Raw genomic sequence first — 25,476 nt, 5'->3', positions numbered from 1 at the left:
CTTATTTATTACTTTTTATAGTACTTTATTATTATTATTATTATTATTATTATTATTATTATTATTATTATTATTATTATTATTATTATTATTATTATTATTATTATTATTATTATTATATTTTATATGACTATATTGTACTGAACTGTGAATCTATGCATCCCCCACCCTGTACCCCCCCCCCCCCCCATGCTGCTCTGACACCTGAATTTCCTCTAGGGGATCAATAAAGGATCATCTTATCTTATCTTACATAATATTGAAGAGAAATAAACAGATTCAAAATATTAGACAGCATATTTAGACAGAAAATGAGACATGGAAACAATCAAATAAATAATTGTACTTACTGATGTTGTGGTGTCAAAACTCCCCTGGAGCCACAGCCAGCAGAGAAGCCGGTTTACTTTCGCTTTCAAACCAGCTGCAGCCTGAGAACTGGAGTGTGAGGGGCTGTAACACTAAAGATGGTGGCAACGACAAGGAATTGCTGAAAAAACAAAGAAAATGATTTAATTATTACATCTTTTGAATTAAAAATTTAAGATTTAAATTAGTTTAGGCCTGTCTTAAATACTTCGAAGCCTCGTTCGGTGGGCATGGGATTCGAATGGGAAAATAAAATTTGAATATATATATATATTTTTTGTTTAATGTATCTTGCAATGCCAGATACAATGCAACGAACATCATACGCCTCATTAACTCTGCCTCTCTTTGTTAACTACAACAAGCTGCCGTTTGTTATTTAAGATGAGGTCGGACTCGGCACTGACAGATTCAACTTCAACTTCAAATTACTTTATTTTCCTTTCGGAACTTCATTTGTGCAGTGGTTAAAATACAAACATACAGTCACAATACATACACTCACTACTATAAAAAACACAAGCTTCGTTAAAACTACAGTAAAAAGACCACTATATAAAAAAAACACCAACTAAACTAAAACTACAGTACTTAAAGCATGATATATTAAAATCCATGTGGAGCAGTTCTATGTGTAAATAAATAATAAATAATAGTAGTACAGGTGATATATGTCCATCAGGTGGAAGGGGGAGTCTATTTTAAGTAGGGATGCACGATAATTATCGGGCCGATATCAGCAATTATGACGTCATCCCGATAAACCTGATAACATTATTGATAGCTCCGATAATATATAATAAATCTTAAGTGGGGATGCACGATAATTATCGGGCCGATATCAGCAATTATGACGTCATCCCGATAAACTCGATAAAATTATTGATAGCTCCGATAATATATAATAAGATATATATAATATTTGGAAAAATAAACATAGTCACTTTATTTGAAGAGTCAAAACTGTTCTCTTGGCTTTGTTTTGTTCATAGTAGTAACGCTCATGTCATGATAAATCTGGTTATGTCAAAACTACAGGAATATACATTAAAAAGATTTTTTTATAATACAATAAATATATATTATCGGTTATCGGTATCGACCTTGAGGAGCAGAAAGTTATCGGTATCGAAATCGGGGTCAAAATCTATATTGTGTACCCCTAATTTTAAGTAGTCCAAAGTCCTTGGGGGGGGGGGGGGGGGGGGGGGGCAGTCCGGCCTCCACCAGACCTAGGTGTTCAGCAGTCTGATGGAGGTTGGCACGACGCTACCTAAGCCCCTTTTATTCAGTGATGAAGCTCTGTATCGACGGCCTGAGGGCATTAGTTTGTAATGGGTGTGAAGGGTGTGTGTGTTGTCCTCAACTATTTGGGAGGCCTTCTTTACTGTCCGTTTCTTGTGGATGCTGCTGAGTGGCTCCTGGTCCTTCCCAATGATCTTACCGCTGATTCATGGAAAGTTCGGACCACAAAGCGCCTGAAAGGGTTAAAGAACGACACGAGACGGCGCTTCCTATTGGTAACGGCGATGGTCTACCGGCAGCTGAACCAGTTGGTGTTAAGTCAGCTACGTTACTTGTATCTTTGTGTGTGCTAAGTGCCAACGCTAGCGTTTTGAGAGTTATAGCGTCAAGAATTTAAGTACCCTAACTTTTCCGTTTTTAATAGCACTTTATTGTAAATCATCCCTCAGGGCAAAACGACGTTGTTTACTCACATTTCTAGGAATTGTGTGCCATCATTTTATTTAAACTGAATACTGAATCGAGAACCTCATCCTTCACTGTCATCTTTCTCTCCCATTACAGAAGCCGAGACCCTGACACTGGTAACTAGGGATGCACCGAAATTTCGGCCACCGAAAGTTTTCGGCCGAAAATGGCAAAAAATTGCCTTTCGGCTATCGGCCGAAAGAGTTTTTTCGCCGAAAATATATCACCGAAACAGAAACAACCTGTAACCTAACGCGTGTTGTTGTGATGATGTCGCGCTGTCGGGAGTCGCGCTGTTTCTATGTAAACTCTGCGCGCAACGCGTCCAATAAATGAGTCTTTAACATGCTTTTATATCCTTATTTACTATATGCCCGTCGCGGTTAATCACCGAGTGATCTAATATGCATATTATTCAGAGCAAAAGGGGGGGGATTGTGTTTCTCACATTGACGCTGTCTGTCTGTCGCGCGTCTACTGTGCCAAAGTCAAGAGAGCGCATTCATCTGGGGACTAGAAAGTAGGGGTGGACGGTATGGTCTAAAATGTATATCACGGTATTATTTGAAGCATAGACGGTAACGGTATATATCACGGTATAATCGTTTTTGATAAAAAAAATTTTTTATTTTATATATATATTTTTTTTTTAATAAAATATATGTATTATATAATTAGACTTGTACTTGTATTATCTGCGAGACATCGCCACCACGCAACAAGCTCCACTGTCTGTGTGTACTCACCTAGCCTCCAGCTACGGCCAGGATTCTCCGGAGCTGCACCTCCTGGACCTATACTCGAGTAGCCTGAGCAGAGCTACGGCCAGGATTCTCCGGCGCTGCACCTGGACCCTATTGCTATAACGTTACTTAACTGTGCTCAGCAAGCCCTCAGCTCGAATACGCATCGAATCAGTGTTATAAGACATTGATATCAGGAGCTATCTGTAGCTACTGCTAGCCGGATATATAACGTCAATACAATGCCTCAGTGAATTATTTAGTTCAATGGGACATTTCGTTTTGAACGGTGAACTAACGTGAGCTAACAGCTAACAGGTAGCATACACGTCTCTACTAGACTTTGTGGAGCGTTTGTTGATGTCAGGAGCTATCGGTAGCTGGCCAATTAGATACCGTTCGGTTAGACAATGCCTCATCATGTATTAAACTAAAAGTGAATAGTTGACTGGGTCATTTTGTAACGGTAGCTAAGCTAACGTTAGCTCAGGGAGACGCCGCCTTCCTCCCGTGTCCCGTCCCACTAGACTACTAGACCCGTGTTTACATGCGTGCGGTAGGGGCTGGCACGCCCACTGCGCGAAGCCTCCTAAATAACTTTTTCCAGTTCGCACATATCTATTATCTATGACTAATTCTATCTATTTTTAGGGGCAAATGCGAGTGAGATAGTCGCGCTGTGGTTACATGACGTCATTGCTATTTTAGAGCTGCCCTACCGGTTACACGGTATAGTCAAAATCCATACCGTAGAGCAAATTCATACCGTTTATACCGTATACCGTTTATACCGTCCACCCCTACTAGAAAGGTGCACTCAGAGCACAGATGTCCGCTGCGGCAGCCAGAGAAAAGATGGAATTAATGTACTGTATGCATTCAGAAGTGCTGAATAAATGTTTTATGGACCCATAATAGTGATTATTTAAGTTAAGTTTTGCCATAATCATATATTTTTCCATAATCATAATGTTCCACAACATTGGTAAAAAAAAATCTATTCTATTAATAATTTTCGGCCTTTCGGCTTTCGGCCAACTGTTTTCTATTTTCGGTATCGGTTTCGACCAAGAATTTCCCATTCGGTGCATCCCTAAATATGACCCATATTCACTTCTATAACAAATGTGAAAATAAAACACATTATGATCAGACAGTATCATTCTTAACATTCAAATAAGTAGGGATGCACCGAATAATCGGCCACCGAAAATTATTGGCCGAAAATTGTTAAAGATTGCGCTTTCGGGCTAAAGGGTTTTAGCACCGAAAATATATCACAGAATGTCAAATAACGTGTTGTTGTGATGACGTAATCAAAATGCGGCTACAGACATAGCATGCGCAACGTGAGCAGCTTGGCAGCTCTTCCTGCATTCTACAGCCTGTGACAACTCCTCTGCAGGGAACAAACTTAACTTTTTGACTTACCAGCCATTTGGCTGGTAGATTTTAAAAACTACCAGCCAGGCAGAATTTTTACCAGCCAAAAATTATAAATAGCTTTTTAGTATATCGCCATGTGTTATTATTACTATAATACTCTCATATGCTATTTTCAATTAATATCATAAACAACATAAGGAATATGGGCGGCTACGTGGCGTAGTGGGCAAGGCGCTCGCCACGAATGCGGAGACGCTGGGCTTGCCTGTTCGAGCCCAGCGCTCCACATTGCTTTCAGTTTAGCTGGTCGTTCATACTAATACACATTGGCCGTATTAGGGGGTGGGAAACTGATGGGTGGGGATCGGGCGTTGTGGACAGCGACTCCTACAGGTCGGTTGGTGCGCCTGCGCAGTAGAATCAGGAAGTGTCGGGGGCAGCGTGAGCCTCCCACGCGTTACTCCTCGCCACTGAGAGATCGAGCTGCGCAGGTGAAAAGATGCGACTGCTGTTACCTCAAGTACCGGAGGGGACTTGTGCTATGTGGACTTAGTCCACATTGCAGCCGGCTTGTGGGAGGCAAGAAACAGCGTTCGTGACAGGGGAGGGTTGAATTGGATGATACCAAATTGGGATGAGAGAAAAATATAGAAAATGGGAGAAAAAAGTGGATAAAAAAAAAACACATAAGGAATATTAGCATAATTTTGAGTGGACTGAAGGAATGAGTCAGTGTTAATAGTTTTAAATGCAAATAATTTATTGAAACATAGAAGTGGGGTCGGGACACATCATATTATGATGAATTGAAAATGGGGGACCCTGATGTAAACAAGACAAGTCTTTCTCTGGTCTGCATCCCCTTAACAATTGTATGTATTGAGCTGTACTGTACCCATTCTGCAATCTGTTAATAAACTTTTCAATCAATCAATCACACACTGTTTCAACTCACCACCCCTGCATCATATTGTAGTCTAGTCTGTCTTCAAACTTCCACTCCTCTCGAAACTTTTTTATATTTGAATATCAACATTATCTGTCCATCCTCAGTAATCCTCAGTTTACTATAATATACTCCTGACTGACTTCATCGTCTTTCCAAACGCACGCACCCCCCCCCCCCCCCCCCCCATTTCCCTTTCCTCAGTCCACACTGTCTGCTGTTCTCTATGGCTCTGCTCTGCCTCTGATAACGTACCGTTCATTTCGGGCGATGTGGGCATAAAGGAATGGCGACGGTGCAAAACATGTTAGATGCACAAAAGTTGAAGTCTGTTGAAGTCCGAACATGTAAATCTCTCCGGTCATAATGTCTGGTGAAAATAATTCCCTCTAAGCACAATTTGATTATTTGAATTGTATTAAAATAGGCTAAAATTAAATAGCCTATGCGATGAACGAAACAATCATTACATTTGTTTCATCGTTGCTTCACCAAGCAGGTCTAATAATGACAACGTTGTTGTCAGCGGGAGCTTGGTGCTGGATTTTGCGAGAAGCATCCATCTGCAGAGCCACAGAACCCACCAGCTTTGCCCGCACGGTGCAGTACTATAATTCAGCCATTGGCAATTCAGCTGTTGGGTGGGGGGCGCTGCTGAGCGGTCCCCAGACCGGAGCTGAAATTACTGCTGCTCTGTGGCTCTGCAGCTGCATGCTTCTCGCAAAATCCAGCACCAAGCTCCCGCTGATGCAGTGGATTTTGTTAGCCGCCAGGTGGCGGGCAGACCATAATTTCTAGTCGCCAAACATTAAATCTACAAGCCAATGGCGCTTGGCGTGTGGCTATTTTGTTCCCCGTCCTCTTGGGACTCTCGGAGAATATCCGCGCTGCCAGGTGAAAAGAAGCGGTTGATTGGCTGGACGTGTGTCGGAGGAAGCACGTGACGTCATGTAACCACAGCGCGACTATTTCACTCGCATTTGCCCCTAAAAATAGATAGAATTAGTCATAGATAATAGATATGTGCGAACTGGAAAAAGTTATTTAGGAGGCTTCGCGCAGTGGGCGTGCCAGCCCCTACCGCACGCATGTAAACACGACACGGGTCTAGTAGTCTAGTGGGACGGCACACGGGAGGACGGCGTGTCGGCGTCTCCCTGAGCTAACGTTAGCTTAGCTACCGTTACAAAATGACCCAGTCAACTATTCACTTTTAGTTTAATACATGATGAGGCATTGTCTAACCGAACGGTATCTAGTCGGCCAGCTACCGATAGCTCCTGACATCAACAAACACTCCACAAAGTCTAGTAGAGACGTGTATGCTACCTGTTAGCTCACGTTAGCGCAAGTTAGTTCACCGTTCAAAACGAAATGTCCCATTGAACTAAACAATTCACTGAGGCGTTGTATTAACGTTATATATCCGGCTAGCAGTAGCTACAGATAGCTCCTGATATCAATGTCTTATAACACTGATTCGATGCGTATTCGAGCTGAGGGCTTGCTGAGCACACCAATAGGGTCCAGGTGCAGCGCCGGAGAATCCTGGCCGTAGCTCTGCTCGAGGCTACTCGAGTATAGGTCCAGGTGCAGCTCCGGAGAATCCTGGCCGTAGCTGGAGGCTACTAGAGTACACACACAGTGGAGCTTGTTGCGTGGTGTAAAAAAAAAACATTTTTTATCAAAAACGATGATACCGTGATATATACCGTTACCTATGCTTCAAATTATACCGTGATATAAATTTTAGACCATACCCTCCACCCCTAGATGCGACACATCGTTACATGGCTAGTTTGATCCACTGTGTCCGCCCGACTTTGTGTTTTAAATCCCTTTTTATGATTAGTATCAATTTGTTGGACAGACAAGAGTTGACGTTATGTTCTAATTTAAAAATAAACCAACAGACAGTTCAAGTTTCAAGTTTCAAGTTTCTTTAATAGTTGTCATACAGAAGTACAGAATACTTTTATACAAAATGCTTCTTACTGTTGCGCTCCAGAGACTGTGCAAGACAAGATAAGTATAAAATAAAATAACATAGTAAAATTAGAAGTAAAAAAAATGAGGTCACAGTGTTCAGTTTAGACATATGTACAATGTTCGATGCAGAATAGACGTAGTTACCATACAATATACAATACTGTGCAGTGTACTAATATACAATACTATATAGTGCAAGGCAGAAATGGAGAAATGGGACGAGGTGCAATTTAGGTACAATTCACAGTAGGTGTACGAGTTGTAGTGCAAATCCTTTATCAATAAATATAAAGTGTAAGTGTGTTTGTGTGATCTAAAGTGTGGAGAGTGGGTGCTGCAGTGTGTTGTTTGTTTGAGTGAGTGTGTGCGTGTGTGTGCTGTGTGCATTTGATGGTTGTTGCATAGTGATTATTGTTCGTTTAGCAGCCTGATGGCCTGGGGATAGAAGCTTCTTCTGAGTCTTTCTGTGCTCGCCTTAAGACTCCGGTATCGCTTGCCTGACCGCAGCAGTTCAAAGAGGCAGTTGTTCGGGTGGCTCGAGTCCTTAATCATTCTCTTAGCCTTCCCCTTGCACCGCTTGTTGTAAATGTTCTGGAGGGTGGGAAGCCCCCCTCCAATTGTGCGTTCGGCTGAACGTGTCACTCTTTGTAGTCTGCTACGGTCTTGTGCAGTGCTATTCCCAAACCAGGAGGTGATGTTGCCGGTCAGGATGCTCTCTATTGTACATGAGTAGAAGTTCCTAAGGATCTTCTGACTGACTTGGAACTTCCTTAGGCGCCTGAGGAAGTAGAGGCGTTGTCGTGCCTTCTTCACAACACTGTCAATGTGTGTGGTCCATGTCAAGTCCTCGGATATGTGGGCTCCGAGGTACTTGAAACTGTTCACTCTCTCAACCGGTGCCCCGTCGATGCTGAGGGGGCTGTAGTCCTTGACCCCCGACCTCCTGAAGTCCAAAATCATCTCTTTTGTTTTGCTGACGTTCAGGGAGAGGCAGTTCTCCTGACACCACTGTGACAGGTTCTCTACCTCTTCCAGGTAGGCCCTTTCGTCGTTGGCAGAGATCAGGCCCACCACTACTGTGTCATCAGCAAATTTGATGATGGTGTTGTTGTTCCGCTGTGCTACGCAGTCATGTGTGTACAGGGAGTAGAGGAGGGGGCTCAGAACACAGCCCTGGGGGGCCCCTATGTTGAGCGTGATGGATGAGGAGGTGCAGTTGCCGGCTCTTACCACCTGGGGTCTGCCCGTCAGGAAGTCCAAGACCCACTGGCAGAGGTCATAGTTCAAGCCCAGGTCCCTGAGCTTGGCTATGAGTTTGGAGGGGACTATGGTATTGAATGCTGAGCTGTAGTCGATGAACAGCATTCTCACATAGTTCCCCTGCCTCTTGTCCAGGTGTGATGCTGCTGTGTGCAGCACATGGGCTATGGCGTCCTCCGTGGACCTGTTGGGGCGATATGCAAATTGCAGAGGGTCCAGGTTGATGGGGAGGGAGGAACAGATGTAGCCCTTCACTAGCTTCTCAAAGCACTTCATGGCTATGGAGGTGAGGGCTACAGGGCGGTAGTCGTTGAGGCAAGCGGGCGTAGATTTTTTGGGTACAGGGATGATGGTGGACTTCTTCAGACAGGTGGGGATGACAGCCTGTTCCAAGGACAGGTTGAAGATGTCAGTGAATACCGGGGCCAGTTGGTCGGCACAGACTTTTAGGACGCGGCCGGGGATGCCGTCCGGTCCTGCTGCCTTCCTGATATTCACTTTTTTAAAGATCCGTCTCACCTCATGCTCTGTTACCCTGAACACTGAGTCTCCATCAGCAGACCCCCCCCCCCCCATTGCCGTGGTTTGTAGGCTGGTGTTGTTATTCACAGCCTCAAACCTCGCATAGAAGGAATTGAGATCATTTGCTAAGGAGATGTCACTGTTCAGTTTGAGGGGGGTGCCTTTGTAGTCTGTCATTGTTCTGAGGCCCTGCCACATGCCTCTAGAGTCAGCCTGTTCAAACTGAAGTTCAACTTTATCCCTGTAACGCCGTTTTGCCTCTATTACTGCTCTCCTGACGTTGTATCTTGCCATCTTGTGTTCTTCCATGTTGCCTGTCACCAGCCCGGTGTTGTATGCTGATGTGCGCACTTTCAGAGCCTCACGGACGGATTTGTCTACCCAGGGCTTTTGATTTGGGTAGATTTTAATTTTGGTGGAGGGGATTGTTTCTTCTACCAGAGTACAGACAGTCAATCACCGTTTCGGTGTATTCGTTAATATTGGTTATTGGTTAATATTGTTATCACGGAATACACTCCAGTCTGTGCATCCAAGTGCAGCTTGGAGTGACTCCTCTGACGTCACGGCCCAACGCTTAACCTCTCGCGAGACCACCGGCGTTCGCTTGAGACTTTGTTTGTACTTTGGCAAAAGGAAGATGGCGGCGTGATCACTTTTACCGAATGGACTAAGAGCCTGTGACTTGTACCCATTCTTAAATTGCGAGTATACATGGTCTAATATGTTCTCGCCTCTGGTGGGACAGGTCACATGCTGATAGAAATTCGGCAACACCTTTTTAAGACGCGCGCTGTTGAAATCACCCAGAACCAAAATGGCAGCGTCAACATTAGCTGTCTGGAGTTTGTTTACCTCGTCGTGAAGTTTTGAAAGTGCGACCCCAGTGTTCGCGTGTGGTGGAATGTACACTCCGATGAGGATGATGGACGTTAACTCTCTTGGGAGGAAGAAGGGTCGATATTTTATCGTGATAAACTCCAGGTCTGGGAGCAGTGGTTAGACAGTTCCTTTGTGTTGCCTAAATCGCACCACTCCTTGTTTATCATGAAGGCAATGCCGCCTCCTTTCTTCTTTAGTGACTCTTCTGCCGTCCGGTCCTTGCGGAGAACGAAGAAGTGGTCTGCCGGTTCTATTGCGTGATTCGGGACATCTGGACTCAGCCAAGTTTCTGTGAAACAGAGGACATTACAATCCCGAATGTCCCTCTGGAATTGGATCCGTGCTCTGATGTCGTCCAGTTTATTTCCTATCGATTGCACATTGGCCAACAATATGCTGGGCAATGTGGTTCTGTGTCGTTTGGACCTCAGTCTGTTTCGGACCCCGGCTCTCTTTCCACGTCTTCGCGGCGGCTTCTCCTGGTCTTGGCCATGGCCATAACAAAGGATCTCGGCGGGCCATTTCTGCTGTTCAGCGATCCGATCCAGAGAGCAATCCAATCGGTAAGTTTTCCTTAATCCAATGTCAATGATTGACTGACGGTCATACACATATAATGCACCAACAGTTGGTGCAAATAAAACTCCTAATACTATAAAAATTAACAAAAGAAAGCACAGTCTCGACGGAGCGATCAGAAAGGCAGCCATCAGTGCAGCGCCAGTTCTCCTTCTCCTCCTCCGTTGTAATACCTTCCGTCAATTTTCTATCCTTTCATTGATGGTAAATGGTGCATTTATATAGCAGCTTTTATCCAAAGCGCTTTAAAATGTGTTCCTCGCATTTTACCCATTCACTCACACACCGAAGGCAGAGGCAACCATGCAAGGTGCCAACCTGCTCATCGGTTGCAATTAGGGGATTAAGTGCTGGCTAGTAGGCTTGGGCGGTATGACGGTATTAAGGTATACCAGGGTATTTAGAAATACCTACGGTATTGATTTTCAATACCGTCCGTCACCGTCAAAATCACAGATGCGCTTCAGTTTCTATAACAGTGAAACGGAGTTTTGAGTGTAGTGCACACACTGAGTGTAGTGCACACACTCGCCAGCAGAGGGCGAGACCGCTCTAGTGGAGCGAGTGGGTCACAACGGTGTAATGTTGCGACAGTGCTGTGAAAATACCGTAAAGCGTTGTGACGAGAGCAGTGTTGTTGTGGTCCTTGTGGAGCAATCAGTCTCTTATTATATGTGAACTAAAGAGTACAAGGTTTACACAACATCCCCCACCCGCCTTTTTATTGTATTTGTACCGTCCTGTACTATCCGCTGTCAGCTGTTTATCTCTCTCTGTGAGCTACTGAGCTTGAATAAATAGCGTTAGCTCACGTTAGTAGCGTTAGCTCTGCGGCTAATCTTGGATTACCCTGAACTAAATCAATGGCTAGGTTATAAAGCATTCGAGTAGTTTTTACTGCACATAGAAGTAGCCAAACAACGGGAGCATTTCGGGAGCATATGACCAAAACCCAGGCAATTTCTAGCCCTTAAGGAATCAAATAGTCTGCCATGGCTATAGGCTAGATGCTAACGCTAAAACGGTGCGGGCTTCTACCGGTGCGGGACGGGACTATCATTCTGAGAGCTGGCGATGATTTGTTTACTTGGTAACACGTAACACCCCCCCCCCCCCCCGCTGATGAAAATGAAAGTCATACCGTCAAATACCGTGCACCGGGGTATTATAACATAAAGGTTTGCCGGTTTGAAAATAAGGATACCGCCCAAGCCTACTGGCTAGCTACTGATAGCTCCTGATATCATCATTTTGGCAATCGTTTTCGCAGTAGTTGGCTAGTGTTGTTCCGTGAGCTAACGTTAGCTACCGAGCTAACGTTAGCTACCTAGCTATCGTTACCGTTTAAACAGAATGACCCAGTCAACTATTCACTTTTAGTTTAATACATGATGCATTGTCTAACGTTATCTAGCTGGCTAGCTACTGATAGCTGCTGATATCAACAAATGCTCCAGCAATAGTCGAGTGCATGATACCTCCGTTAGCTCACGTTAGCTCACTGTTCAAAACGAAATGTCCCATTAAACTAAATAGTTCACTGAGGCGTTGTCTTAACGTTATCTAGCCGGCTAGCTCAGGGCTGTACGCTAAGCTTTTTCACTAGGGGCACACTTGCCCCTAAATGAGAAATTTAGGGGCAAAAAAAATTTTTAGGGGCAAATTTTTAAATAACAATTTTACCATTATTAAAAAAATATGTTCCTCCTGCCTCATTACTGTGGTCCTTTTATTTAACATTTAAGTGCGTTTGTTTTCAGGTTTGTATCTTTTATAATGAACCAACTGAGAGTGTGTAAATCACTAATAGAACAAAAACAACAAACTGTGTGTGTGTGTGCGCGCGCTTGTGTAGTGCTCCTTGAATGAGATCACCACAACACACACACACCATTGCATTAATCAGGACGACAAGAAACTCTGCATACATTTGTTTCACAATGAAAAGTGTTTTAGAAATCAAATTAATTATTATTGTAAATAACCCCATGAAAGGTTTATTATTTGTATGGGTAATTACCTGCTTCATATTTGTGATGTTACTGGTTTCAGTGTGTGCCTAAAGTGATCAATGTGTTGGGCCGTTTATAGAGATCTATGCCAATTAATGTTTATGTATATCCGGGACTTTTTTTAATAAGAATTGAGAGGTATTTGTATATGTGACCTTTATTTTGAAAACCGTGTTGCGACGCAACCTTATTTACATTTGCGCTTTTGACAGTGAAATGTTCAGTCCAACTTAGCTCGAAGGAAAGACTAATCAAAAAGGTTTAATTGACCCGTATGAGGCTCTTACGGTAGGACTTTGATTGTTTATAGAAGTGGAATGTAATACTATGCTAAACTAGAAATAAACAGTGATTTTACCAGCAGTAAAGTTGCAAGCCACTTTCATTTCATATACGGGGAGCCGTGACAATTATTAGTATTATCTTATTTGCATCTTGTCTCATTATTAGATGGATAGATAGGTTGATATTTTATAAATTTAAGTAGACAGTATTTCACGTCCTAATAGTGGGCTACTACTAGGGGTGGGAATCCCCAGTTTCATCACGATACGATATCGATTCTTTGGACAACGATACGCTATTAGCTGATATCACAAAGTCTGCCACGATACAATACGATTAGATTCTGTGCCTGCGATCGATATGAGGCGATATTATGTGCCCATTTAACACAATCAGTCACATTTAGATCAACTAAAAAAAGGCTACGGAAATATCAATTGACGTTTTTATTTTTGAGCTCTTCCAGACATTTAAATGAAAAACAATCTATTGTTTTTAATACAAATAGACCTTTATATATTGAGCTTTAAACTTTAAGTAAAATGTTTTGGAACTCACAACACGCAAGCTAAAACCCCTTCCTCTCCCAACTGTTCCTACAATTGTTTTATGTTGCATGATGATCATGAATACATTTATTATGTATTCATGTTTAAATATCAACATTATCTGTCCATCCTCAGTAACACACACACACACGCACGCGCGTGCACACACACACACAGAATGCCCCCAACCCTCCTCCTTCCCCTCTCCTGTTCTCTCACGGTTAGCTGCTTAGCTTAGTTAGCTTAAGCAGCCAACGTAACGTTAATTTAGATCTGCCCACGCGATGTGGGCATAAAGGAATGGCGACGATGCAAAGCATGCTAGATGCATTTGACCCGTTGCGGGGGGAAAACTGCACAGACTTATATAGGGTCGCAAAATAGACTCTCTGTAGCCCTGCTCTGCTGTACAGATCTACACTTAGTTTCAGACTACTGGGCGCCGGCGGATATGACTCGTGGTATTTTCAAAATAAGAGTATCGCAATATGAATCGATCTTTTTACGTTGCATCGATCCTATTTGATTATTGATAATAGATCGATATATCGATCTGGATCGATGTATCGTCCCACCCCTAGCTACTACTACTACTCACCTAATGCATAGCTGAACCTGAACGTTAGAAGTGTCCGTGTCCCCGTCAATCAATCATCACATCATCACGTCAATCATCATCATCTTATCATCTCTCCACATCGGACGTGGTTGTCATAAGATGGACTGATATCCACTCCGTTGTTCTTGCAGAGCAAAATTTGCGTCTTAAATGTATTAAGGAGGTGCTTCTTTGGCGATGCAATAGCCCATATTGAAAGGAAGAGAGGCCACATTCAGTTTCGTTTTGCTAGGAATTATGGGATTTGGTGTTGGATGTATAGACTACGCAGATAGGGACATGGTCTTTAATCGCACGATAGACTACAAGTACCAAGTATATAGCGTGACCCAGATTCACTCCACACGCAAATCTTTTTTTTCACTCAGGCTATCGGTGATCGCAGTAAGTTCATTCATTGCCGACAGATTCTTTCATAGCACCACGACATTGTGTCGCACTGTACAGCCTTGGTTGTAGGCTAATGTTTTTTAAAAAATGTATCCAATTTGTATAGATTAATTTAGGAGTGAAATGCGAATGAAGGGTTGAAATCACAACTCGCAACGTTGCTCCCAAATAATATTTCCAACTCGCAACGGCCAAATTAAGGGGCAATTTGCGACGAGATCATCGCAGTGTACAGCCCTGTAATAACGTTTTCATTCATTCAATCATTCAGCCGGCAACAGAATAATTTTGATTGACAGTCGAGTCTGCCAATTACGTCACACCGCTTGCACCCGCCCTGCTGTTCTTAGCACCAATCGGCAAGCGCTATGCGTTTTTTACTTTCCGCTCTGTCCGCCATTGATTTTGACGAGAGCTCAGCTCAATGACAACAACAACAGCTCCCCACGGCCGACGAGTGATTACCAGCGCACCGCAGCATGACTAAACGATGCATAATGATTTTACTGCAACGAATGTTATAATAAAAGCCTTTCCATACATCTGTCTGATTGAAAACTTTATTAACAGACCGCAGAATGGGCACGCACAACTAAGGCCTAACAAAATTAATAGTTGGTTTCAGGTTGGTTGTCAGTTTGGCCATGGGTAGGTAGGGAATTTATTTTATTTTATTTTTTTATTTTTTTCTTTCCCACGGCGACTATGGATAGGGAATTTCTTTATTTAATTAAAATGTTCACAACAACATGGATGCATGTACTCTGCCAGCATGTTTAATATCCATAATACTAAATGTTTGACTAAGATTTCTATGAAACTTTATTAAAAAAATAAAATAAAAATAAAACTGATTTTTTTTTTTATAATTTTTTCTAAAAACTCATCAAATATATTGGGTCGCACCTAAATCGGCAGGGTCGGTCGGCAACCTGAAACCAACTATTAATTTTGTTAGGCCTAAGCACGGGCTGAGATATGAACAGTAATGCTTGCTATCTATGTCGTCATCGGACGTTGCTATGTTTGGGTAAATACGCTGATGTTATTGAACGTGTAACTATATAACGTTAATGCCACAAAACGAATGCCTTTGTTAATAATAACTTAAGTAGTAACTTTGATGCAGTAGTGTGTGTGTGGGGGCGGCGTTGTTCAAAAGTTTGAACGGGTGTGGACCAGATTGACGCGACACAATCCTCTTGGGCAAAACATCACGATATCCACGATAAGTTAAAAAAGTGTATCGTTAATGAACTGTACCCGATATTTATATAATATCGTCATATCGCCAAGCCCTAGTCAGAAGGGATATTTTGTATTCAGTCCCGGTGGTGATGGGGAGCCAGTGAAGTGAGTGGAGGATGGGTGTGATGTGGTCGTACTTACGCACTTTCATCAGGATCCTAGCAGCGCTGTTCTGGATGTGTTGGAGCCTCTGGAGACTCTTGCTAGGAATCCCGATGAGAAGTGTGTTACAGTAATCCAGCCTGGAGGAGACAAAGGCGTGGACCAGTTTTTCAGCATCTGGGAGGGTGAGTGTGGTTGTGGAATGGATTTTTTAAATGTTCCTGAGGTGGAAAAAGGAGGTTTTGCAAATGTGTTTGATGTGGGTCTCGAAATTTAGGCGGGGGTACATTTTTACACCAAGGTTGGTGACGGTGGATGAGAGGGGAAGGTCATGGCCTGAGAAGGAGATGCTGGTGATGGGGGAAGATTGGATCTGGTGGGGGGTACCAATGAGGATGGCTTCTGTTTTTGAGCTGTTTAACTGTAGGACGTTTGATTTCATCCACGACTTTATCTCCTCCAGGCAGGAAGTGAAAATGCGATTTGAATGCCTGAAAATGCCTTTAAGAGCAATGCGTTGTGGGTAGGGGTGTAACGGTACACAAAAACCACGGTACGGTACGTACCTCGGTTTTGAAGTCAAGGTTCGGTACGGGTTTTCGGTACAGTGGGGGAAAGTTTGGCTTTCCATGTTCCACTCAGGGGTGATGTAGTGTGCAGTAACTAATTGTACTTGTAGGGTTGTCAACGAATATTCTATATTGAAATTAATAATCGACTTGTAAACAAATGTAAAAATAAAAAGAAAATTATATTAGATTGTGAAAAAAAACAGCCCCCGGTGGGCGGTCGTTAGTGGTTACCATACCGTTGTATTCGTTCGGTACACTACACAGCCATTCGGTACGGTACACACTGAAACTTGTTCGGTTCGGTACGGATACGTGTACCTTTACACCCCTAGTTGTGGGATATATGCCCTTCTCCTTACTTAAAACTAATGTTATTTGAGCCAACATTTAACATTAATATAACACTATTTTAACGTTAGTAAATGTGAATGCACATACATACAGTGGCGGCTCTGCCACTAGGGGCGCAAGGGCGCCGACCCACCTGCTGACTGCTGTTAAATCAGAGAGAAGAAGAAAATAAAACTTTTTAGTTTTTAGTTTTATAGCCCTATAAATAATATAAACATGTTTAAAATTAATAACATTTACTCATTTTAAGTATGTTTGTGTTTCCAATGCACAATATAATGTTATTATATGACCCAGGATACGTACAGCGGACAGCAGAAAGTATTGACTCGACAGAGGCCGCTTCAAGTTCAACCCCATCAAAGACCTCCGCAGATACCGAACATATCATCCGGAAAATGGAAGAAATGGGGAAGACAATGGAGAAGAGAATGGAGGGAATGGAGGAAATGATCACAGAATCACAGAAGATAATAACTCAAAAAGTAGATGCTATTAAAGAATCTATTGAAGGCAAAATTGATGCGCTGAGAGCGGACGCCGAAGCACAGAATAAACGCACCGAGGCTCTGGAGAAAGTAGTGGAAGCCCACGAAATCAAATTCACTCACATCTACAAGGAAGTAGAGGCTAACACAGTTAACCTAACTGCCGAGATGAAGGGGAACTACAATGAAATCAAGACGGAGCTCAGCGAAATAACGGAGGAGCTCACGCGAATCAATAAAGAACAGAAAGCCAAAATATTCGAGATGGAATATCAAAAACGCAGGCTGAATATTCGCATTGTCGGTCTGGACGAATCAGTGAGATGTGAAAACCCTGAAGAGTTTGCCACAGAATTACAGAAAATCTTGGGAACAGGAATCCTTCCTAAAATACCGGAGGTGGATGAGAGCTTCAGATTGGGACCCCGCTCCAGTGACAGCAACGCTAAGCCCAGAGTGATATTAGTTGTACTGCGCCAAGTCAGAATAAAAGAAATGATTATGCGTGGAATTCGCAGGATGAAAGGCAATCTGAAACACATGGAGGTACCAATACACTGCTTTGAAGATTATTGTCGTGAGGTAGTGGAACTGCGTGCCAAGTTCAAGACGGTGATGTCTCAACTATACCTGGGGAAATACAGACCCCTACTAATATACCCTGCAATACTTCGCGCCGTCGACAAACAAGGAGCAAAAGTTCTCCTCAAATCGCCTGAAGAGGCAGCCAAATTCCTGTCTGAACAGGAGCAGATTAATGTATAAATGGCCTTTTAAATCTCAGTTATGCAAGGTCACCATATAGTACAACCTTTAATAATCAAGGATTTGGGACAGAGAGACCTACGTGCTCAGAGTTTTTGAATACTTTCCCCGACGTGTATATTATTGCGGACATATTGGATTTAAGATTGGAACACTCCAGAACATACTGGAACATTCAGACAATGTAAAAATGACATATTGGAATAATCTAGAACATCGAAGCATTCTTTGATATATGGAACATTCTGGAATATCAGCAATACGTGGTCATTCATTCTACCAGAAGCCCCTCGGGGGAATAATCAACAGCTATCTAGATGCAAAACCACAGAGCCATCATAGCCGGCCGGCTGAAAGATCACTCTACACAACGATCATCGCCCACCCCGGTCGGGGGAAATGCTGCATATACGTATTTAAAAATTGTTTTTTTATTAATGGGAAATAATTTCACTACTTCTCCAATTAATACTTTAGATGTTTAAGCATAGCAATGCTCTTTTAAGATCTAAGTTAATGTTCTCTTCCTTTTACTTGTTTTTTTTTTTCTTTCTTTTTCATCCGCTCTCTCTGATTTATTGAGGCTCTCTCTTCAGTTCAATACCTTCATATTATTCATGGGTTACTATAAATTACTATAAATTACAAGTTCATATAAAATGTAAGTGATTAAGGCATGACAATTGAAGCTTATTTTTGGTCTTTATTTTTAGTTTATCTCATTTAAATTTTTATTTATTTATTTTTTACGGGTAAGTGGCCAAGCCACAGTCGACATTCTACTTATGGTAGAATTTAGAGTGTTAGATCCTATGGTATACATAGGAATGTTAAGGATAATTGGATCATTCTGGGATATCCGGTGGTGCAAGGGAGAGAGTCATACGAAAAGGTTGTGTTCATGGAACACAATCCTGTACGACTCTCGGTGGGAGGGAAGGGTAGGGGATTTTTATTTGTATATATGTATGTTTTTAAGCTCGGCTCTCAACGGGACCTCACTAGTGGGATGTATATCTAGTATTGCCTCGCACTCTAGAAGCATTACCAAAAATTACAATGCAACATGTATAGACTATGGCTAGTTTGAATATAATGATATGGAACACCGGGGGAATAAATAACCAACTTAAACGCAAAAGCGTGCTCACACTGATGAAAAAAGAACATGTGGACATTGCTCTGCTAAGCGAAACACACATTCTAGGGAAAGACATAGGTAAATTAGCGGACAACATATACCATAATATCAGTCACTCCTCTATTGGTACGAGAACTCGGGGTGTAGCAATAGTCGTTAAACGTAAGTTGAATATTGTACTAAAGGGAGTATGGTCTGATGTAGAAGGTCGGATAACTATAGCTAAGATTGAACATAAGAACAGGAAAATAGCGTTGATAGCGGTATACGCCCCAAATTTGTACGAAGAAGATTTCTTCACTACACTAACCAATGCAATGTTAGACATTCCCGATTACTCATTTATAATAGGAGCGGATTTTAATGCCATCTGGAACCCAAGGATAGACAAATCTTACCTCGCCTTTTCCAGCGAACAAAAGAATTCATCGAAGGCATTAAAGGATTGGTCAAAGATTACAGGTGTAAAGGACTTATGGCGGTTACTTAACCCCACGACCCGAAAGTACTCTTGTCGATCTGCGAGACATAAGACACTATCCAGAATAGATTATGTCTTTGCATCACAGAAACTATTTGATAATTATGAAGTGGAAATGATACCCAACGCACTATCAGATCACTGTTATTTACTCCTTAAAGGTACATTTGGTATACTATCCTCCCGAGCCCCAAGATGGCGATTTAACTCGTTGCTGCTTAACAACAAGGAATTCATTACACAACTCAAAGAAGCTCTTATAGTATTCCAACGGGAGAATGCAAACTCGGTGCAAGACCCCAGAATAATATGGATGTCGGTAAAGGGAATGATCAAAGACTTCACGGATAGCTTTTCCTCCAAAATGCGCAAGAATCAAAACACAAAACTGGATGAGCTGGAAACGCTTTACTCAACGTTATTTAATTCTCTGAAATACAACAACTCAACTCGACTAGAAAATCAAGTTAACGTACTAAAAATAGAGATCAATGACATATACAGACAACAATCGGAAATACAAATACGCAGCACAAGACAACAGCAGTACTCTCATGGTTCCAAACCCAGCCACCTATTAGCCATGCGATTAAGAATTAATGCAACATTTGCAGATATAACTACCATTAGAGCACAACAAGTACTTGTAACAGATCCGGTAAAAATAAACGATACATTCAAAGTATTCTACTCCGATTTATATAAATCAGAAATGACCTTCGATCAAAACAAAATGGACACATTTCTTAATCAAATTATTCTCCCTAAACTTTCAGAGGATGACGCTAAACAGTTAGAAATACCGATCACACTAGAGGAACTCAAGATGGCCATAACCGCAATGAAAAGTGGTAAGGCTCCAGGAAGAGACGGTTTCCCATCAGAAATGTACCTTTCTTGTTGGGACATAATTGGCCCCTTATTACTAAATATGATCTTATACTCAGTCAAAGAGGGGAACTTCCATAAAACCGACAATATTGCACTCATAACAGTCCTCCTTAAAAAAGACAAAGACCCCAACGAGTGCGGTAGTTATAGACCTGTAAGCCTCCTCGGAACAGATATCAAACTGTACTCTAAGGTATTAGCCATCAGATTACAAAAGCATATGACGTCTTTAGTTCACCCGGACCAAACTGGCTTCATAGGAGGCCGCCTGATCACTGAGAACATAAGACGTATACTGCACGTACTTGATGCCGACAAAGAGGATACCATACCTAAGGCGATACTGTCCCTGGATGCTATGAAGGCCTTTGACAGGCTGGAATGGTCGTATCTGTGGGCAGTGCTAGAAAGGATGGGGTTAGGAAAAGGATTCATCGATATGATTAAAGTATTATACAAAGACCCATCGGCCATGATTATAACAGGCACAATCATCTCCGATATCTTTCCGGTATCGCGCTCAGCCAGACAAGGTTGCCCTCTTAGTCCCGGTCTGTTCAATCTATCATTAGAGCCGTTAGCACAATATATAAGACAATCCCAATCCATAGAACCTATCGTAATCAAGGGCACACAACAAAAAATTTGTTTATATGCGGACGATGTAATATTGTTCATGAAAAACCCCAACACCACATTGCCTCATCTGCTCAAGTTGATTGAGGACTTTGGTGATTTATCGGGATTTAAGATAAATTGGCCGAAGTCGGCTTTCCTTCCACTTAACACCCCTGCAAAAAAAGATACAACCCTCCCAGGACAGATACCGATGGTAAAACATTTCAGATGCTTGGGAGTGGAAATATTCCCTACCATAAGACAAACGGTGAAGCACAACTACACAAAAATCCAAAACAAAATCAAAGACGACCTTGATAGATGGGCAAAACTTAAGAACACAGTACAAGCACGGATATCAATAGTTAAGATGGATGTACTACCTAAAATCAACTTCTTCTGTTCAATGCTACCGTTACCCCCTCCAGAGGGTTACTGGAAAAGATTACACTCCTCCACATACAAATTTATTTGGAATAACAAACCACCACGTATAAAAAGATCCACCGCACAGAGAAATAAAGCAGATGGTGGCATGGCATTTCCAGATTTTTTCCTATATTTTAAGGCGTACTCATTAAGTCCATTGACAACATGGTTTGACTCCCAAGCATTAGCATCTTGGAGGAAAATAGAAGAAAACATAGTAGCCCCACATAGACTGAAGGACATAGCACACACTAAACTACCAATCAAGCACTGTGAACGAAAATTTGGCCCCATAATTACTCATGCGATCCGGATATGGCGTGAATCACAAAAAAAAAATCCTAACCCACAAGAATGGCACAACCATACTCCATTATTCAATAACAATGCTCTCTTAATTGGAAAACGACCTATAAGATTCCCTATATGGGAAAAGCAAGGCATACACTCATTAGGGGATATTTTTAACAAACAGGGTTTTTGTAGTGATAAAGAAATACGCAAAAAATTTAATCTCACCAAGTCCACATGGCTTTTTCACAAACAGTTAGAGCTATGTTTGAAGTCTCACGGTGTTCCATTAGACAGACCAATTGAACACCACAGATACCACAAATTCTTCTACTCAAGAGAGACATCGAGAGGTTTTGTTTCAGAATTTTATCATCAATTACTAACGTCCTCGTATGAAACCCTCCAACTTGACTCTGTCTGGAGGAGGGATATACCAGACCTGGAAAATGACTTTGATTGGCAAGGAGCCTGGGCAAATGTCCGACTTACATCAAGGAACCCGGATCATCAACAAATCAATCTTAACTATATTCACAGGACATACTTGACTCCTATAAGACTGTGCCGAATGGGGCTCAAACAAGATTCCAAATGCACCCAATGTACAAATGGGGACGAAGGGACATTTATGCACATGTATTGGGACTGCTCACCAGTTAAGGCATTCTGGAAAGATGTGACCCAACAAATATCAAAACTCGTATCTTGGAATATACCTGTACACCCCTCGGTATTGCTGTTGAATGATGTTTTTGAGTTTGCAGTGAATCCACAGCTAAAGAGATTGGTTTTATCGGGTATCACAGTAGCCAAAAAGCTGATCGCATCACGCTGGTTTCAACCGGAAAAAATGTGCCGTAAAGTTTGGTTTCTTACATATCTCGATGTAATTTACCATGAAATATCTACAGCAAGAATTCTGGGTCTCAATGAATCCAAAATGTCAATGTGGTTAGAAGTGGTGGAGAGAATAAAAGCTAGCTTATAATGGTAGTGTCTGGTTAGGTGCGAGGGATAGTGGAGGTACTTCTCAAGGTGGGGTCCGGGAGGGGGGGTTTCGAGCTGAGCATATGTATGTAGTTTTTTTTTTAGATAACAGGTATTATGGGTATATCTTATATAAAACAACTAACCAAAATGTGATCTCATTGGATGTGCCCTGACAATTAATGCTTGTATATCTTATCGTGTGTTGTCATGTTTGCTTATATGTTTGTTTTAAAAAAGAATAAAAAAATAAAATACAAAAATAATGTTATTATATAAAATTAAAAAATACTCGTTTTCTTGAACAGGAAGTGACATCACTTTTTTTTTTTTTTCTCGGCCCGGGCTAGACGCAATAGCGCTCCGAGTGCGCGTCACGGTTTGATCGCTGTATCCGTCGAAGCCAATCAGTGCGTAGCGCGTTGAAATATGACTTATGTTGGAATCCGGGCGCGATTTGAAGCGGTCTAGCCAGTAGCGTCAAGAATGTCTGTAGCCGCATTTCGCGGAGACGCTCTCTGATTGGCCGACGCCAGTATTTTTTTCCGTAGCAGAATTTCACAGAGACGATCTCTGATTGGCCGAATCCAATTTCTAATGTTCCAATTCTAGCTTATTCCGGAATTTCCGGTCCGTTGGTGAGAGACTGAGAGATAGTTGTGTTGTTGTGTTGTTGTGAAATGCAGGCAGCAGAGCGTGCCGTGACTGCAAGTTCTTTAGATGGTTAAGCTTAGGCACTCTTTCAAAGTTGGTTAAGGTTAGAGTTTGTCTTAGAGCATGGCGATAGAACGCCAGGTAGTTTGCAGTCTGTTCGACGAGGAAAAATGGACAAAGAAATGTACTTGTGTTGTGCTATTGATTGATTGATTGAAAAGTTTATTAACAGATTGCAGAATGGGTACAGTACAGTACAGCTCAATACATACAATTGTTAAGGGGATGCAGACCAGAGAAAGACTTTCGTCTTGTTTACATCAGGGTCCCCCATTGTTAGGCTAACAGCCTAACAAGCTAACACTTGGCTAACAAGCTATATGGCGGATGCAGTCTGGAGACAGTGGACAGTGGATATACATCAACAGTGGATTATACACGTTTATCAAGCTCTCCTGCCCTGGACGTTTCAACTAAACAGTGAGTCTCTCTCTCTCTCTCTCGCTCTCTCTCTCTCGCTATACACAGCTGTCTCCGCGAAATGCGGCTACGGAAAAAAGTATTGACTGTGCTTGCTGAGACGATAATTAATAGGCTAGCGATTCAAAACGCGCTGCTGTGTTGTGAACTATAACATTAATTTAGCTGCTGCTGATGCATAATGAATGAATGGTGAGTTGTTTAAAATGACAACATACATGTGTTAATTATTTGATTTGATTGATCCGAGAGACAGAGAGAGATTGCTCCAGAGCATCTCAGAGCATTACATTTTCAACTCGACCTATTAACGAGAACTGCGACCTACAAGGCACCAGCGCCAGCGGCCGCCACTGCATACATAGCTAGTTAAATATCACAACTTGTGTCATCATGGGTTCATTGGTGGAAACTAAGTGCTGCCTCTCTCCGCCGTCCCCGCTACACTCGGGACTACACTAACGTTATGGATAGCTAACGTTAGCCTATAGCTAGCCTATAGCTAACGTCATGGATAGCTAACGTTAGCCTATAGCTAGCCTATAGCTAACGTCATAGATAGCTAACGTTAGCCTATAGCTAGCCTATAGCTAACGTCATGGATAGCTAACGTTAGCCTATAGCTAGCCTATAGCTAACGTCATAGATAGCTAACGTTAGCCTATAGCTAGCCTATAGCTAACGTCATAGATAGCTAACGTTAGCCTATAGCTAGCCTATAGCTAACGTCATGGATAGCTAACATTAGCCTATAGCTAGCGTCATAGATAGCGAACGTTAACTTACGTTTGCAAACAAAGCTAACGTTATCCAGTTGACATTACAGATCATAATAGCTATAATAACGTTAACGAAGTGAGCGTCTGGGGTTAGTCAGAGTGTAGCGGGGTCGGTAGAGAGAGGCAGCACTTAATTTGCGTGTAACGTTAGTCAAATAACATTGAGCAAGTTACATGACCGGTGTTAGAACGCTCCCTTGTACTCAATTACGGTTCAGATTAATACAGGAAAAGGTAAACATTGGGGGCTCGAGTCTGGGATATGAAAATAAATCCTGATTTCATCTGTGAGTTGTAAACTGTATGGAAACGTGAAGTTAGCTCATGATACAGGAAAACGGACTCGTCATTAAATGATTAGAGTTAAAAATGATGGCGCCCCTTTTTCTTTTTTACACGGTTGTGAACAATGTGAACATAATTGTACTTACAGATGTTGTGGTGTCCACAGTCTGATCTCTGTTTCCACAAGAAGAAGGTGTTGATCCAGATGTGAAGTCTTGCTCCAGTACAGTTCTGTTCTCCACAGAGACGTTAGCAAGAGACTCGTTTCGTTGTCTCCAACATGTCTCTCTGCTCCGACTCACAACAAAGGCAACACACTTGATCTTGTTCACAATCGGGTTAAAACTTAAAAGTCAGTAATGTTTGCACGGAGGAGTTGACGGTGACCGGTCACACATGTGTTCTGTCCTTTGATAACGGGTTTGTAGCAGAGAAGCGAGTTAAAAGCTCCTCATTGTAAACAGCCTGGCTGTAGAAATGTTTGCTGGCAGTGGTGCGCAGCCATCTTAGATCATGACGTCACTCGCTCCGTTCGCCCGTAAACTCCTCCCCTTGGTTGAATTACGACGGATTGATTGATTGATTGATTGATTGCAAACTTTATTAACAGATTGCAGAATGGGTACAATACAGTAAGGCTCAATACACACAATTGTTAAGGGGATGCA

At 42.2% G+C, this 25,476-nt stretch overlaps 1 long non-coding RNA gene across 1 annotated transcript; it reads right to left on the bottom strand.

The window, feature by feature from the left end:
- Positions 1–357: 357 nt before the first annotated feature.
- On the bottom strand, positions 358–25,211 carry LOC311241333. Its single transcript, XR_014620525.1, has 3 exons — positions 24,955–25,211; positions 15,633–15,733; positions 358–490 (listed from the first exon to the last, which is right to left on the bottom strand). It is a non-coding gene; the product is annotated as an uncharacterized lncRNA (long non-coding RNA).
- Positions 25,212–25,476: the final 265 nt, after the last annotated feature.

The sequence above is a fragment of the Notolepis coatsorum genome, assembly GCF_963971535.1.
Source record: "Notolepis coatsorum genome assembly, chromosome: 15".
NCBI classification, from domain to species: domain Eukaryota; kingdom Metazoa; phylum Chordata; class Actinopteri; order Aulopiformes; family Paralepididae; genus Notolepis; species Notolepis coatsorum.
The sequence above is the reverse complement of the archived record's forward strand: the minus strand, read 5'-3'. Positions and strand labels throughout refer to the sequence as shown.